Raw genomic sequence first — 19,034 nt, forward strand, 5'->3', positions numbered from 1 at the left:
TGTTAGCCAAGGTTGGCGCATATAATTGTTTTTATCAAAATACATTAGAAAAGCGCTCAAAAGCAGGTTTATTTGCCTCCGCCCTCATCCGTATATTCCACACATGTCACCTCCCCGACCACCATTAGATCAAGGGCCTACAGATCCGACGGCCCTGATCGCGTTGGACCCCTTCCGACGTCTGACCGATACCTGTACTAACCTCCCGTCACATCTGCCTCGCGTCCGCCGTCCGATCAAAGTCCGTAGATCTAACGATCATCGTGACGTCGGAGCCCATCCGATGACCGATAGATATCTCCCGACGTCCGTATCTGGAGGACGTCATTCCACTGCGACGTGCCCTCACCACCATACGTCGGAGGTACTACTGACCGATACCGCCCCGTACAGGAGGCGGTGCGATATGAAACCACTGCTGGTTTCCGGATTTCCTTATCCCGCCCACCCACGTCATCACCGCATCAGCAACGCGTCACCGCCCCGTCACCCAGGTACGCTGCCCCGTCGACCTCCCTGTCCCTGCCATTGGTCCACCTGTCCTGCCATGTCACCGCCACCGTGTACCAACCAGACAGCGCCACGTCACCCGATGACGTCAGTATGACGTCATCCGACCTTGACCCCACCCTATGACGTCATGCTGACGTCAGCACATATTCGCGCCAAAAGCGTAAAAAGGTCTATTTCACCCAAAATTTCGCGTTTTTTGGTCATTTTGTGTGTTCGTCGTTATTCTGCTCTGCATGCAAACAACGTCCAAATTGTCTACCAACCTGCTAAACTGACCAGAAGAGCTCCAGCGCACCAGTTCAACTTGCGGTCACGACCTCTGCGCGTTGTTTTACCAGGTATTCCTCATCATTCATCCTCTGTGCGCCTGCAATTATCTATTTAACGCCTTAGAGAGCTTAAAGAAAGCCGAAAATCAGAAATTCACCACTGAATTCCTCAGCAAAGCCTTGAAGTTCCAATTATCACTTCGAAAAACACCAGCCGAGCCTTTTCCCAGTGGCATTCTGCTAAGAAACCAGGCCCTGTCTGCGCAATCGTGGCAGGCGCATTTGAAACCAATTTTTAACATTGAAAGGTGCCAAAAAAGGGCTAAGCTTCGCTCTTGATTACCATAAAGCAGCATTTCAACTGCTGCACACCCTGCATTTACCTCCCACTTGCATTTCCATCCCTCTACAAAGAAACTTTGCTGTTGTTACTCTGCATAGTAACACAGCCCCTGAGTAAGAGTAAAATTTGCAAAGGAAAATCATGGACCCCCCTGTAGCTCCCATAGCCCTCAATGTGGCTCCCCTGAATGTTCCTAATAGAACATTTGACACCAGAGCATTGGCAGACCTGGACTACAAGATAGCAGAGGAAATGATGAGCAGAAGCAGGTTCCATCTGCAAATATTAAACGAGATAAAGATCAAACATGAGAGGGGGACAGACATCCTGGGAATTTGGGAGTCATTCCTCCCAATATTCAAACTTCCTCAGGTTAATCAATTCCCTGAGCTTGTGCACATAGTTGCTGAACACTATGATGCATCCCAGAGAGCAGTGCTAGATGCTGAAGGTTCAATCCTGTTCCTCATTACCCCTGAAGCCATCAGGGAGATGTTGCAATTCCAGACAGAGCATAAGTTGGTCCCTTTGTCACTAGCTGATTTAATAGTACAGGGAGCCAGAACCACAGAGGCCCAAATCACTAAGGTCAACCAGCTCTTCGTCAAGGCTGACACTTTGCAGATTCCTCCCATCAACTGCGTTTACCTCAATCAATTGGGCCAAGACCTGGTTGACATGATCAGTCCCATCCTGGGATATGATTCAATAGAACATATTGATAAAACAGTTATACAAATGATGCTTATGTTCTCCCCAGGAAGGAAACCAATCCACTATGATTATGCAACATACATATCAGACAAAATGCATGAACAGTTGATGAATTTGCCAAGAGAAAGAGTGTTTAGGTACACCTCCTACCTATATCATCTGCTCATATACTTCCAGCATGATAAATTCTCCTTCCCAAAGAAGAGAGTAGATGCACAGGGCAATCTGAGATCAGTAGTATATTGGACATCTGTTTTCCACATATCATGCTACTCTCCATATACCTACTGTGAGTTTATTGATCTCTTCATCCATCCAGCCTTGACTCTACTGATTGGTTCACCTCCTCCTAGACTGACAGAGGACATGAAAAGGTGCCTACATTTGTCAAAAGTATACAGTATTGGGGACTGGTATCTTTACCAACACCACACCGTCATCAGAATATATGGGTGTGAGTTACTCCCATTTAGACTACCCAAATTTGTGCCCATGAGGCTATTTGCCTTAGAATACTTCAGGCAGTTTGGCTATGTGGATATGTTCCACTTCTCAGGCAGAGGCAAGAAAGCACAGCTGAAAATCAAGAGCCAACTTGGCCATTTAGTCTACAATGAAAGGGATGAAGGGTGGAAGGAGGCAGATAGAATATTGGTGGGACTTGGTTTGAAGTACAGTTTTATATGGAAACCCTATGACCCCAACAACTTCATCACAATGAGGAGACTCAAATATAAACTGTCTGCTTACGGTCATCATAGCCTCCCCAAAATTGAAAAATATGCCAATCAAAGCAAGTGGAAAAGGGGAACTCTAGAAGAAGATATAACTCAAAAAGAGCTTGATCAAAGAGCTCTGAACAATCAAAAGAAGATGGCTGACCTTGAGTTTTATGCACAGGTCCCCTCACTGCCAAGCACACAAATTGGAGCAGCAGCCTCCTCTTCAACTACTCCACAGCAAACTACAAAAGTTGCTGGAAAAGTATCAGAAAAAGGAAAGGAAAAGGAAATGGAGGCAGAGCAAGAGCAACAGCAGGAACAGCAGCAAAATCAAAGTCAGCAAACACAAGAACAAGTAGAAGGACTACAGCAAGGGCAGCAGGAAGACATAGGACAGCAAGAAGAACAGCAGCAAGAAAAACAAGGGCAGGAGCCGCCTGCCCAGCAAAAGGAAACAGTGGATACTCCCCAGACCACTGAACAAGTCATGCCTACAAGGCAAGACTCTACATTTGATGCCTCGGTCCTCCAAACCCCTCAAAAGGAGGACACATTTCTCTTTAGGAAAAGGGAAAGAGAAACTCCCTTGACATCCTCTATCAATCAAGGAGAGAAAAGGCAAAGACTCAACGATTTTCCAGAAGAGGATATAGCCATCCGAGAAGCATTGGACATGGGCCCACCAAGTCAAGAAATTTCAGCAAGTTCCTCCCAGCAGGAACTAGACAGGACAATGGGAGGGGAAGTCACCTCCTCCAGCCAGCAGAAAGAGGAAAGAGTGAGCATAAAGCAGCAGTTCATAGACATTAAGAGAAGGAGTGACCCAATCAAAGTTCAATTATACAATCACCTACTTAACATGGCTCCTTCCAATCAGCAGAGACTCATGTCTGCTTTTGATGTAGGTGAGGGCAAACTGACATTGAGTCATTTTATGCCTACGGCACTCAAGCCACAGTCTTCTGCTGATTATCTCAGGACCAATTTAGAGGTCCTTGCCAAAGATATACACCCCATGGACAAAATTGAGTTGCATAAACAAACAGGGGAAATGGTGTATGCTTCATTGGCCGATAAGACCTTGGACAACTACAAGTTAACAAGCAGTCTGAATGCTACGGCTTCCCAGCTGGAGCTAGAGAGAGCCTCTTCTCAGGCCAAAGACAACAGGATCAAAACCCTGGAAGAAATCATCATAGAGATTGGGCACAATCCCAATGATATTAAAGGGATACAAGAGATCTTAAAAATCAGAGATGCTGATATGGCTGCACTAAGGAAGAAGGTTAAACTTCCAGCCACTATCCATCCACAGACCGATGAAGTGGCAAAACAAAGGTATGAGCAGGATTCCACTGCTCTGTTAATTTCTGTTTACAAAGAACTTCTGAAGGCACAAGAAAAATTGGGGCAATATGAGGCCACACAAGCACCTCTGAAAGGATCATCAACACAAGCGCAAGAGGGGCAAACATCTCAGCCCCCTCCACAGGTCATTAATCTTGAGGAGACTGCTCCTACTACTGCACCTCCACCTCAGCAGGTTGAACAACCAGCCACATCTACTTCAGCAGCACCCACCAGCACAGATCAGAGCTTAGACATGCAAAAGCTAAAAAGCGAAATACAAGCTTTAGAAGCACAAATGATGCAGCTGAATGAAACTAAGGAGCAGCTGGCCAAGGTGAATGAAAGGCATGACAAAACAAAAAGAGAAGTAGGAGAGAAGGCCAAAGAAATCAAAGCTCTTAAAGACAAAATCAAGGAGCTTGAGAAAGAGCTAAAGCTAGATAAAATCATAGCCGAAATCAGAGCAATGATATGGTCCAATATTGGTAAGTCTATCAATAACCAGTGGCCATACATTGAGACAATCCATGAGCAACTGGAGCTCATTCCAAAAGCACAGAGGGAAATCAGAACATCAAGGGCCTTGTTGGGGAACATGCCTGAAATTGCAACAAAAATGATCAATGTGCTCAATCATAAGACCAGTTCTCAGTTGACCATCATGGGAATCGCAAATAGAACTGATACTATCCAAATGATCAAGAGGGTTCTTACTCTTAGAAGTCTGATGCAAACCTTAGACAGAAGAACCCAGGATATGCAAACTGAGGTAAACAGGTTCTTTGAGAGGTTTCGGGTATTGGAAAGTAAAGGACTCCCTAGCTTGCTGAACAATGGAGGGAGATTATTCACCCATGAAGAATATGCCAAGAGAGTGAATGTTTTTGCCTCATCACAGGTAAATGAGAAAGCCAGCACCTCAGAAGATACAGGGCCTATCACAGGACAGATTTTCTATGGTAAGATAGAAAATCTACTTTTTATAATGAATGAAATGAATCATCTATTTGATGTAGCCCCCAACTTTTTCAAGTATACAGAAGCTGAAGAAACAATGCAGGCCATCCTCAAGCATCAGCTCCCTACACAGGAATGGTGGACAGATGCCATCCAGAGAATTTTGTAAACATTAAGCCATGCATCAATTTCTGTTTTTTCTATAAATTTTGATGGAAAGAACAGTCAGCAAAATCAGCAGGCGTCATAAAGTCAAAGCTGAGCCAACTCAGCAGATGGAGCAGCCAACAAAGCAGGAAAGACAAACGCAGCTGGCAAAGCCGAGAAATTCATTGCGCAGGCAAAAGTAAATGCGTACCTACAGGATCGATACATAGTAATGTAACCGACTCAGTGACTCCTTAAAGTCAAAACAATCATCTGACAGACATAAAGGGCATTTACTCTGCATTTAACGTTGTAATAACTCCCTGCCTACTTTCTGAACACTACTGAAGATATTTTCTCTCTCTCAGATGACTCAATGCCTGAGATATTTTGTACACTTATTTCTATATAAACCCCTGCGCATGATAGAGCAAAGGGTTGTTGTAATTTTCCTTTCAAGAGCTCTCGCTTGCTGTAAGATTCTCAGAGAAATAATACAAAGGGAGAATGGAATTTCCAAAGCTTGGTGTACTTTGATGCGTTGTGGTGGATGGTGAATGTTGCAGGATTCCAGACTGTTTTCATAAAACAATAAGTTTTCTCAAATCTCTGTATTACATGTTTTCGAGTCTTTTGTTCTCTTTTATTGTTCATATGTTTTACACTTAATAGCCAAGTAGAAGAATGGTTCCAGGACTTAATCCATGATTACCCTGAACTCAAACTGAGCTATTATCCATGTTTTCCTCAGATACAGTAACAGAAGTGTAATTCTTAGTTGCTGCACTTTGAAACTGTATCTTTCGCTGTGATAGACATTCCCAGGGATTCAAGTTTGCCCCTGTGACATCTGTCTTTTCTCATAACCAGTCGGTGGAAACATTTAAAAAGTGAGTGAAAATTCTTGAATGCTTTCATCGTTTTTGTTTGTCTTACCTGTTTCCTGTTATTAATCAAAATTTGTTCTATAAAACATCCAAATGGCCCTGTAAGTTTCACCGGTTCATCTCAAAGTTTCTGGACACCTACAGCCACAGACTCCATTGCCCAATGACACTTAACTCTTTGGGGACTACATCACAGAGACCTGAAAGGAATTCTTCAACCAAAATATAAACAAAACCTGTGCTCAATACCTAGCCTAAAACATTATCCTTACAGATACAAATCATAAAGAGAGAGCCCTCTCTGATCACAGTTTGGCTAGAAACAGTGATTAAAAGATTGGTTAGTGGTTACCCCGGCCGTATTCCCTTGGGAGTCATAGGGAACAACCTGGGTGTTAACACCACCAACCAAACAAGGCTTATGTCAACCTTTGATGTGAAAGAAGGCAAAATGCATATGACTTTCCTGAAGCCCACCACTCAGCAGCCCAGATCAGCAGCTGACTACCAGAAGACACATTTTGAAGTGATGGCAAAGGACATACATCCTATTGACCAGATTGGATTGCATAAACAAATAGGAGAGATGGTATATTCCACATTGACAAGCAAAGCCATTGCAGCCCACTACTTACATAATTCGTTGAATAATATATCAGCACAGTTTCAACTAGAAAAGGTCTCCTCATAGGCCAAGGATACCAGAATCAAGTCCTTAGAGGACTTAATCATAGAGTTGGGACATGATCCCAAAGATGTGAAAGTTGCTGAAAGGTTAATTAAAAAGAAGAATGACGACATAGTTGCTTCGAAAAAACAGCTCAAAAATTCCACATCTTCATCATCCACAAACAACAGAAGTTTTAGAGGCTCAGAAGGAACAAGAAGAGCTTATGGACTTGGTCCTTCAGTTAAATGATCACCAGAAAGAAACAGAGAAAGAATTGGACAAAATGATTCAGTCCAAATAGAGTGAATTTCCCACTACCTCCACAGCTGCCATTCCCACAATAACAACTGCAATCCCTTCAACATTGGCAGCTTCTTTAGCACCAACAGCTCCACCTGCTATAGCACTACCGATCACAACAGAGGTTACAACTACAGGTACTTCAACAGAGAAAACAAAAGAGTTAGTGAAAGCCATGGAGGAAATGTCCATCCAGGCTACAAGGCTAAAAAAGCTTCAGAAGAAAGTGACAAGCTCAGAAACTAATTGTGAACTTGCCCAAATACAGTAGAAAGAAGAAGCACAAAAAGCCTTAAGGATGGGTGAAAGGATAAAGTTCTTTGAAAAATATTTAACATTGAAAAAGCCACTAGGAGAAATTAAAGAGATGCTCTGGGCCAATATCATTGACTTTGTCAATGATATTTGGCCATCAATTCAAGTAATATTTGAGCAAGCAGAACTCGTGAAAGTGGCCACCGAAGCAATACAGAAGGTAAAGGAAGACCTAGGAGACTAGCCTGAGGAAGCTAATCGACTCATCCATTTCTTGAACAGCAAGAACAGGTATGAACTAGATGAGCTTGGTGTGGAAGACAGAACAGAAACCATCCTTAAAATCAAAAGGGTTCTCTCCAAAAGAAACCTTATGCTTAACTTAGAGAAAAAGTGCCATGAATTGCAAGTTGGTATTGACAGGTTCATGGAAAAGCTTCAAATTCTGATATGTAAAGGCCTTCCCAATCCCAGGGTAATCAATGACAAACTTATGACCCAAGTGGATTATATTGACAGACTAGAGAAATTGTTCAGAGAACAAGCAAGCACTTCAGGAGTCAAAGCATTGCCAACAGGGAAAGTATTATATGTTACTTTAGAAAATATGTTCTTCCTAGAGCATGAAGTGAAGCATCTATCTTTCATCAGGCCAAATTTTGCCAAATACACTGAGGCAGATGAGATATATAGAAAGATGCTCAAGGTAAAGTTGCTTGAAAATGAATGGTGGGTAAAATTGACAGATTTACTATAAGTTACCACAGTAAATCTGAAGGCAGGTGAAAAGACAATTAAACAGGGTCAAAGAGTAACAGGTAAAGAGTATCAGTCAAAGGTTAAGGACAAAAGTGGTTCCAGTGTACACATATCAGCCAGCTTAAAGAGCTCGAAATTTGAGCTGCAACAGCCAGCACAACCACAATAAAAGGGATAGCATGATGCAATTTTCCATCTGTCTCTATCTTCATGCTTGAAGATATTTTGATTTCCTATATTAATTCCCATATTGTTTGAAGATATTTTGTAAATAATTTTTGTATAAATACTTCACCCTTCGAAGTATTGAGTGTGGATTCAAAGATGTTTCTATAGACATTTTATTCTCAAGTTAAGGAGCTATTGTAATCAAAATTGGATTGGCTTGCTGGATCAAGGAATAAAGTAAAGACATTTCACAAGATTCTTGTGTAAAGCAGAAATCAAATAAGTATTCTCCCTCTTATGTGTATTATTGTTTCTCTTTATGTTTATTAATAATCATATGTGTCTCTATGATCTGAATGTTAAACTAGGAATGATATTTCAAAACTGGCTTTAATGCTCTCTGTCTTGACTGTTTACATTCTTAATGATTTCTACTAAACTATCTTAGTCTGGGAATTCTTAATTTCTCCCTTACTTTCGTAGTTTCCCCCCCTAGGTCTATAGTAAAGGATTCTTAGTTTCCCTTTGCTCATGATCACTTCCTGCTATTCGTCTTGATCTTGTTCTAAGGATTCTTCATTGCCCTTTCACCCTGGTTAGGACTACCTCATCCATTGGAACCTGAAGATTTTCCTTTTGCTTTGCTAGCCTACCCCGTGAACTCTTCCTTTAGTGATTGATCTGATCCAGTTAGGCCATCCTTTGATTGACTCCATATCCCAATGGCTTGAAAGTCTTGCTCTATCCATCTGTTCCTATAATTCCACCGCCCCACCAAATTCAAAACCTTATGAGCACTAAGAACTAGCCTAAAATCCCACCAAAAAAAAGCTAAATTATAAAGAGAAAGCCCTCTCTGGACTTAGGTTGGCTAGAACCCGAGTCTAAAAGATTAGGTTCGTGGTTACCTCGGATTATTCCTTCTTTTGATAACTTCTAAGGAATACTTCTGAGGGATAACATGTTCCATCCAACTATCGACACTTTACTTACACTTGACAAGGTGTTACATTATAATGCACATGTTCCCATGTGAGACAAAATGGCTTGAGCAAGCCATGCAAGACATCGCCGACACTCAATCCATTGTGGTGAGACCAACTCTTTGACATGCTTGTGATGGTGAAGGTGGTGATCTGATGCCAAGCTTGGTCATCCGTGATGGTGTGCATGCACTCCATAGTGACATATTGTTGAAGCGAACTCTTGCCTCCATTGCATCCTGGTGCATTGGTTTGGCTCCTCCATCCAACTCGTCTGCAAACATGCGCATGGTCTTCTTGGGTGCAACCGAACCAGCAACACACTCATGCATAATGTCCATGTTGATCTTCTAATGTGTGTTGTTGGTCATGTGCATCAACTGTCAACTACATGGTCAGCTCCAGTTGGACTTGCTTATTGTCTTTTCCTTGGTGAGTGTGTTGAATGGGTGGAATTGCATGCATGCACACAATGACATGCATGCTGCTAAATTCCCTTGCATGAGATCAACAACACCACTCACCATATCTGCTCCATGCCAGCTGTTGGGATGGATATTTAACTTGTACGGGAACAGTTTCATCTGTGAGTGCATGTTGCACCCACTGCTGTACATGTTCATGTTGCAACACATTCTCTCATCTATGTAGCTCATGTTCTTCCTTGAGTTGTTGTTTCAGCACATGAAACTCCTTTTTTGTTCCATTCTCTGTCTTTGTGTGATCTTCATGTTGCATCGTCACCTCATAGCCCGAGTCTCCAAAGTTTCTTTTATCACAAGTGGATCTGCTTGAGCTTGCAAATTTTTTGCACCTTTGTGTTCTCAACAACCTTCCTCTTGCATTCGTTGCATCTGGTTTGTTGACTTTAGCTACTATTCATGGTGCTACTTGTTGTGATGTTGCTGCCATCATATCTTGATTTGCTTGTTTACAAACAATTTGATGTCTTGATGGGTAGGCAAGTTCATAGACACTTGATCGACTGCATCCCAAGTGTGCTCTGAATGGTGTCTTTGTCTCTTCTCTCTAGGAAACCATTTTACCTATGCTACTGAGAGGCAGATGAACACCTACAATACATGGAGACATGGAAATACTCATGGCAAGTAATCTGTCAGTCGAAAACCAAAATGAACTTGAGAACTGACTTGCAACATACCTGTGTGACTAATCCTAAAGGTTGCGCAATTTCCATTGGGAGGTCAGGAGACTAACTGCCAAGACTACACAAGGCACATTCTAGGCTACTAGGAGGCTGACTGACTACTGGAACTACACAATGCACAGTATAGTCTAGCTGCTGACTGCTGGAATTGCACAATGTGCAATCTCAGCTGGCAATGGTTGCAGGCTCAGTGATTGCATTGCGCAATTTTCTGGGCCAACAGTCACTGTCCCTCAAAATTGCGCAATGCAATACTAGAGGATAGTCACTGGGAAGAAATGCACAATTTCTGAGAGGAAGATAGAGCCTTCCCTCTCAGGATTGTGTAATGCTGTCTTGGTTGGGTAGATTCCAGGCCAAGGCTGCCCAGACTCATTGACAGGCAATTGAAAGCGAATGTGAATGAAAATGCATGGTGATACTGAGTGTAAGCATAAGTGAATGATCGTGCATGCAAATGGTGAATGACGGATTTAGAAAATGAAACAACATGCATGTGGGTGAGGCAAGTCACCGAATTGGCAACCATTCGTAAAAAACAGTTTCATGCATGTGACAGCAGTGAGATGTTAGTGAAAACTAAAACAGTTCTAGTACAAGCTAGTATGTATCAAAATGATAGCAAGCACTCACTAAAATCAAGCAGACAACATTCATATGAAGAAAAACACAAAAAGCACCATAAATGCAACACAAAACATGGGAGACTAGCTTACCCCAAAACAGCTGAGTTGAATGTGCCGACGACTCCTAGATGCAATGTGGGATGTCAGAGTTGTAAGGTCGATGTGAGGAATGAACTCTGCAGTGTCTGAATCATGAGTTTTGATAAAATCGAGGTTTCGACATGCATGCCACAAATCTAAGGAAAGCGATACTTGGTGGGAGGTTTCTGAAATGATATTTTCATGTAACCTCCAACTGATAAAAATAGATCCTTGAAACAAGGGATGTCTTTGCATGCTGCCTTGGGAGATGCAGCTCATGAATGAAAGTCAGTTTTGCTTGGTCCCGGAGGGAACTGGTCAACTCAACTGCACATGCAAGAGACTTCTCAACTGCTAGGAGAAAATGCACATTTCTGGAAGGGAGCTGGGTTGGCTGCCCAAGAGATTTGCGCAATTTCTAGGCAAAGCATCTGACTGCTGCCCAGGATTGCGCAATTCTTGGGCTGAGTAGCCCTGCTGGGAAGAATTGCACAATTTTCTGGATGAAGCCTGACTGGTAGAATTGCGCAATTCTCGGGCCCATCAGGCTGCCAGATAGAATTATGCAAATTCTAGAGGGAAGGTTAGTTTCCCTCCAGAATTGCACAAATTTTTTAGGGAGCTACTCAGCCTGCTGCTGGACCAAGTCCGGGAGAACAACCTATGAGGGGAGCGCAACAAGTTCTGATGGATAGGCTGTGCTTCTGCAAGAAAATCACTGAAGCTTGTGTACTTGATGAAGTAAGACATGCTGCTGTGAAAAGTTGGTAGGGAGTCTCCAAAACAAAGCTAAGGCAAAATTTTGGAGCATGGTTGCAGCCGCTACAACACTTGGCGACATGCTGGGAGAACTCCAGCTCTATGAATGGACCTTGTTCGTGAAGAAAAAGTCTAACACCTCCGGAAGTATTATTCAGTTCTTAGTTCCTCTTGGTTTCCACACTATCTTGATTGTAATATGTAGCATCTTCCAAGCTCTTGATCAATTGACACACATTCCAAGCCAAGGCAACATAGTTGTTTTGATTGGGGTTGAGTGGTATATTGGTGCACCAGCAGTATAGTCGTCAAAGTCTTAGTTTCATCTCTAGTGTTTCTTCGCTACCAGCAGGCCTGGATAGTACCCTGACAGAGTCACATAGGAACACAAGCATGGCTCTGCTGCCAGTGAGCCTAGTCAATACCTTGACGGAGTTACTTGCATCACCTCTCTACACAGGAAGCCTTTCTCTTCTTTCACCTTATTCATTTTCATTTTTCACTTTTCATTTTCACTTTTATTTTTTTATAGCTATGCATAGCACTTATTCATTTCAGAGGCGGAAGAGGGATCTCGATTTATTGAGAGCAGAAGAGGTTGTTCCTACATAGAAGTAGTTTATTATACCTTTGAAGTTCTCGTTAAGGTTTTCCCCCTCACCTTACTCTACTTGATTGAGCTGACAAGGGTTAAACCAAAAATGACCGACTACAGCAGGTGACACTAGTTAGCGCGCAAGCATTGTGTTTTCACCAAGGTTCACTTCGAACAATATGTATTTTCCTTCGACATATCATGGACTAAAAGTAACAAGTTCTTCATACAGAGACAGTATGACAGGTAACCAAGTAGTGATACATGTACAAGGCCTCTTATACTTTACCTAGCTTGTTTCAAGAGTCATACATGGTTTCATGTGAAACTAACCTACGAATGAAACAAGAAAACAAATAAACAATGAAAAGCAGAAGTAAATGTGGAAGCAAAGTGAGTAAGAAAACAAACAAGAAAAGCAAAGAAAAAGAGAAAGCAAAGCGAGTAAGAAAATAAGCAAGCAAACAAACTAACTAACTAAACAAGTAAGAAAACAAGCATGTAAGTAAACAGATTGAAAGCAAACACTACTCCTACTCCTAAGCTAACGGTGCATGGTCCATATCACATGAAATGATACTTCCAATGCAGCCACTGACACATTGGTTGACCCATGTTGGTGAAGGCATGGTTTACGAACATCATAGTTGTGCAAACCAGCAAGCATGAAAGATATAACGACGAAGACTGACACACTCTGAGCTTACAAGTGTCCACAGAACAAAAAATGAGTGAAAGCACATAACATGCACTCTATGTACTTCCATGGTGTCATGTTACACTACGTGCAGATGTTGAGTGTATGCATTCTCTTGAATGTGACCTGCAAGAAAACGTGAGAAAGGTGTAGCACTTACGATGTGCATGTGTGCTTGATGTGTAAGATTCCTTCAATGCTGAGCGATGGGATTGTGTAGTTCGAGTGGAGGAAGAAAAATCTAGGTGTTTGTGTTGGAGAGGTAAATCCCCTCTACGGATAGAGGCGATCCCTACTAGCCCAGAATGGGTCTAGCAACAATCGATCAATGCTACTGTGCAAGTTCCTAATTGCAATTAAAAGAGAGGTAAAGAACACCTACTTGGATTCCAACGCTATTGTTTGATGAAGAGATGCCGCTCTCGCTCCTTCGCTCTGGCCGGTCACGATCTTCCGCGATCTCCGCGAATAGATACATGCACACACGAAGAGACAGACAAACACAAGCGTGAAATCTAATAAAAGCAATTATACATCAGTCAGAAAGGATGTAATTCACATTAACCATTGCAACGACAAATGAGGATGGAACCATAACAGTAGTCATCTATTATTAAATCAATAACAGAGAAAGGTACAACCAATGTTCTGACGCTGAGTCCTTCTCTTGAGGGTCCAGCCAGCAAGTCTCTTAAGCATTCACCCTTGGAGGTAGATTCTCCCAACACAAAAGCTCTCTCTCACAAGCAATACTCACAACCTTCCTTGAGCTTCCTCTAAATAAACCACACTTGTCACACCAACTACCTACTAACAGCAGCAATCCAAGCACTATGAATTCCACACTATCCAAAAACTAGTTGTTCATGGTAATGGTGGAGGTTTAAGTAGAGAAGGAGTCTCCATGAATGGTGGGAGGACAAGCTTATCTTCAAGGAAGGTGGTTCCAAATGACGAACAGACATGCCATAGAAAGGAGGGCGACACTCACAAGGCTAACAACCAGGCCTGGAACCATCTGGAAGGCTGCCTGTTGGAACAAATTCGCCCAAACTGGATCAGCGCGGGTGCAACACTGAACTGACGCGCTGACAGCGCATCATAATAACAGTGGAGGCTGTGTCAGCGCGGCTTGATACTTTCATAGGATGCGCTGGTGCACAAAATCCGACCAGCGCGGGAAACCCGTGTGCTTCCGCGCTGGCAACGTGCCCGTAACACTATAAGCTGCCCGTCAGCACGGTTATTTTAATAACAGACGCGCTGATGCAGTAAACTTTGGAAAAGTGGGTCATTTGGCCAGTTTAGAGAGCATGAGCATGGTGCATTTGACTCCATGAGACATTAGGGAGACTGACAGGGTGACAATGACAAATTACTGCGTAACAGATGCCCCCTAAAGCATGAGACCCGAGAGAGTGGGAGGGGTGAAATGCTTTACGAAACTGCTGAACTGGAACACCGCCAGGAAGGACCTGCATGAATGTACAACTGATATCTCGATCACATGTAGTCTAGGCATGGGCGCAGCCATCCAAAAGACATACGAAGAAGGTCTGTGGTATGGACGCAGCCACCCAGCTGAAGAGACCATAAATATGAGAGGGTATGGTCGCAGCCATCCCAAAGACTCAGGTATGGGCGCAGCCATCCATCAATGAGTCATGTAATAACAATCCACAAAATCGCAGCCTGGTTTGCAACAGACAAAAACCAGGGTCTTGCGCTCCATCCCAATCCGAACAAAGTACAAGTTCAGGCATGTGAATACATGAGATGAAGTCGAACATGCATGAACATCATCTGATTACCAGTCAATGATGAAAACCGTTAACAGACGCGAGAGGTACCACCAATAATGACAATGGTCCTCAAGGTACTTATAGGTACAATCCGCGGCGTGTGAATCAATGAGCTGGCGTCGAACACCCGCAGAATCATCCGATCGGAGGCCAATAATGAAAACCTCACGTCGAACGTGAAGAACCTGCCATTGAGGCATGCAGGCTCCAAGGCACCTGAAGGGAGTCTCTAGGTCACGTTCCTGGATAATGAGCTAAAGTCGACAGGAAGTAACCTTGATCGAAGGTGGGCCATGATGTTTCCCACATCATCGACACGAGACAGAGAAGGATAAAAGATTTTGTGTGAGACATCAGAGGGAGGTGGTAATCTTGCAGAGGTCAACTTCTCTTGAACATATTGGCGGCACAATAGCGGATTTGGCAGTATCTGACATCAAATGAGCAGAGGTCATGGTGACAAGGCAATGAGCAGATGAGAGGTCAAATAGGATAACCCAAACCCATGGAGGCTAGTGTAAAACAAGATGAGAAATCCCCACCCAGACACGAATGCAGACGAGTGCCATGTTCAAGAGCGACATACTGCCGACACGACCATTATTACAGTTTCATTTTCCCCACCATTTCTGGCAGGTACCCCGATTATTTTTGGGTGACAAGCTTGACGGGGATAGCATATGCTTGGAGAGGCGTCATGTTGACAATATCCGATGTCATCGAGTTTTAACGAGCCTAACAAAGGAGGAGCTCGGCGTCTTTTCTTGTTTAGAGAGTCTGAAAAGACAGCGGAAAAGGAAACTCCAGGGGGGTCCTTTTTCGTAAAGTTGTGTCTCTCGAGCCCGAAAAAGTATAAAACAATGCTCGAAAGAACCGCCCGACCATTACGATCGAGGAGTACTTTTCGTGAATAGTAGCTTCGACCCGAAAAAGTAAAAAAGCGGTCGAAAGTACGTCGTTGTAGAGCCACTAACGAGTGCGAAACGACAAACACCCGGCAATCTTTTTTAAGTTAAAAGGTCGGAAAAAGGGCTTAAAACAACCGCCTCTCATTTCCTTTAACGAGCCGAAAGGAAGCTCAGCCATCTTTTCTTGATTCATGTCGGAAAAGAGCTTAAAGACGACATTTTTTGGGACCAAGTGTACGAAGAATTGTTTTGACCACACCGGTTACTAAGACCTGCACAAGAACACCACCCGCATAAACCTGTTCGATATGTGTAAAAACATAGTAAAACATGCATAAAGGCATAATTCAGTGACATTAGTGCTAAATCCATGGTGAAAGACGATAAAAACCCACATTGATAAGAATTTATAGCTAATTATGAATTTTTTACCATAAATAGGGGGGTAAAAGTCATTTTTTACCATTGTTACCATTTTGAGCTGTGAAGAACGTTGAGGAGCTGCAAGGTTGATGGAGCGATTTCCAGCCCGTACAGACACCATTCATCCAGCAGCTTGATCCAGGTAGGTTCTCCTCCCCCTGCGCTTTAATTTAAGTCTTTTTGGGAGAAATTCCACGGTGGGAAGTGGCCCTTTGGGCAAATTTTTTGAGCGTTGGTGCGCTCTCGGTCAGCACGGGTTTCCCGCTCGGGTCCGCGCTGATCGATTTATATTTACACGTACCACCACATGGGTCAGTGCGGAAAGCACGTGTGCTTCCACGCTGACCCAGTGAAAAAACAACGGTGCGCCATTTTCAGTGCGACTGTTTTAAAAACAGTCGCGCTGGCGCCGTAAAGATTTATTTTTTAAGAAATGAACGTACAAATCTCAACGGTTGGCATCCTAATATTTTTTCATGGTCTTGCAGGGCAAAATGTCTTTTGTTTGGCAAGAGAGAGCTCACGATGATGAGGATATAGCCGCCTATGCACTTGTCGAATGCCGAAATGCAATGCGGGCATGCGGATTCTTGAAATTCTTCCTTACTCCGCGCCTGAGGGCGCAACCTGACTTGCTTGAGCTCTTAATCAGAGCTTGGATCCCAGTGGATGGGAAATTCACGATCCGTGGCCAGGACATTGAGTTTGATTCCACGGACATTTATTTCTTGACTGGATTATCGCGCTGGGGCCAAATGCCCATCCTGGAGGGGCAACGACCCAGCGGTGAGACTCTCGATCAGCTCATGGCTCGAGTGTGCCCACGGGCTGCGAAAACACGGAGCGAGAAAGTTGGTATCCCGACAGTGGAGGACATGCCTCTTCGCACCATACTCTTTCTAGTGACACGGGCAGCAGGCTCTTTGGCCAATCATGAGGCCTCAAAGACCCAACTACTACTAGCTCTGGAGTGCTTACAGCCTACCATTTTCAACTGGGCAGCAGCTGTGACAACTAGCATGAAGAGGCAACTGAACAACTACCGACGCGGAGAGTCGAAGCAGTTTGCATATGGGTCGCTTCTACTTCCGCTCATGCTGGAGCGGGTGCTGGCCCTACAGCTACAGACCATGGCTGTGGATCCACCTAGAGGTCCTCGGGAGACGAGGGCCAGTCGATGGGCCCGCGTCATGCCACGTGGAGGTGGAGGCCGCCCAGTGTCTTGGGGAGTGTATTTCCGAGAGTGGCTTGATCGGCAGGTTGTCATCGTGGAGGACTGGCCATATGCTGGCATGGACTTCCGCAACGATCCTGACATGCTACTGCCCGCGGGAGAGCATTGGGACGATGGAGGTATGACACTTGATCTCTTTTCAATGTTTTTTGATGTTTTTGATTTTTCATGTACATGTCTTGATAAATGTCACGGTGTGCAGATGTGGGACCCGTGAGACCCATTGGCCTAGCCCCAACGGCACGGAGAGAGGGGCAAGGAGTTGGAGCCCTGGCCCTAGTTCCTCCAGGAGTTGATACGTCAGAGACTGTAGCTCGCAACCTCGAGGGTTTGCTGGAGGGGGTGCCAGATTACCAGGGGGTCGAGGAGGTCCCTATAGAGCATCAGATCCACACAGTGGGGGTGGCACCCAGGATGCACCGCCTTTTGAGGCGAGTGGCACGGGCAGCAGTATGCTATAGAGAGCATAACCCAGACCAGTAGTTATCTAGGTTTTCCATTGATGTTTTTGAGAGACACCTATCTCGAATGTACCGACGACACCGGCTTTTATTTCTTGGACATACACACTTATTTTTGAGCGCCTTAGTGCGCCACACGATATATATATATATATATATATATATATATATATATATATATATATATATATATATATATATATATATATATATATATATATATATATATATATATATATATATATATATATATATATATACTGTTTTTGATGGATCTTTTACATGTGATGATGTTTTATATGCTATGCAAATGTCTAATACAAATGTGATCTTATGTATCAGTTGCACAACACACGACCCATGTATTTTAATTTTTTAAATGCAAGCTTAAAAGCACACACAACACGCATGCAAACTATGCTTGGGAAAAGATTTATTTAGATGTGCCTATCCTAGATGGATCTTTGACATATGATAATGTGTTTTATATGCTATGCGATTGTTCGACACCCATGTGATCTGATGTATCTACTGCATAACAAACGACCCATTGTGGAATGTACACATGCATTTTATTTTTATGAAAGCTTAAAAACACACATGATAATCACGTATGCAAACTATGCTTTGAAAAATGAATTTATTTTTGATGCAAGCTTAAAGGCATGTATATACATGCAAACTATGCTTGATGGGAAATTTTATTTTTATGCAAGCTTAAAAGCACATGGTACATATGCAAACTATGCTTGATGGTAAAGGAGACGGGCATGCCCCCCAGCATCGTGTCTCAATTCGAGGTACATGCCCCCCAAGCTTCAAGCCATTGAAAATGGGTTGAAGGTTGACAAAATGGTTATTGCGCTCGAATTGCACGAGCTCATGTTTCATTGTTTTAACGAGGTTGACACAGGTAAAAGAACTGTCCTCGGAACGCCTTGTTTCATTTTTTAGCGAGCTTGACACAAGACAAGGAACTGTGCTCCATCCAGACTTCATCATAATGAACGGGAAGTGGAGGCCTCCAAGACATCTTGGAAATCAGGACCTAATGCCCCCAGGACACTATGCACGATGGTGTCATCACTGGGTATGGTCACGGGGTAGGTGGCCACGTAGTTGATGTGCGGTGAGGCAGATGCAACTTGTGGATGAAAGCCAGGAGGGAAGGACAAGTGCGTCGGAGGGGCTTGTGGACGAACGAATGATAATTGATCGAACGTCACGATTCTTCCATCGTGTG

General features: G+C 43.5%; 1 pseudogene; it reads right to left on the reverse strand.

The window, feature by feature from the left end:
* Positions 1 to 19,034, reverse strand: part of LOC149258594 (putative E3 ubiquitin-protein ligase RZFP34) — a 115,613-nt pseudogene that overhangs the window by 22,710 nt on the left and 73,869 nt on the right.

Source organism: Pinus tabuliformis, chromosome 6, assembly GCF_031772625.1.
Source record: "Pinus tabuliformis cultivar Carrire ecotype Pingquan chromosome 6, CPIR1, whole genome shotgun sequence".
Taxonomy (NCBI): Eukaryota; Viridiplantae; Streptophyta; class Pinopsida; order Pinales; family Pinaceae; genus Pinus; species Pinus tabuliformis.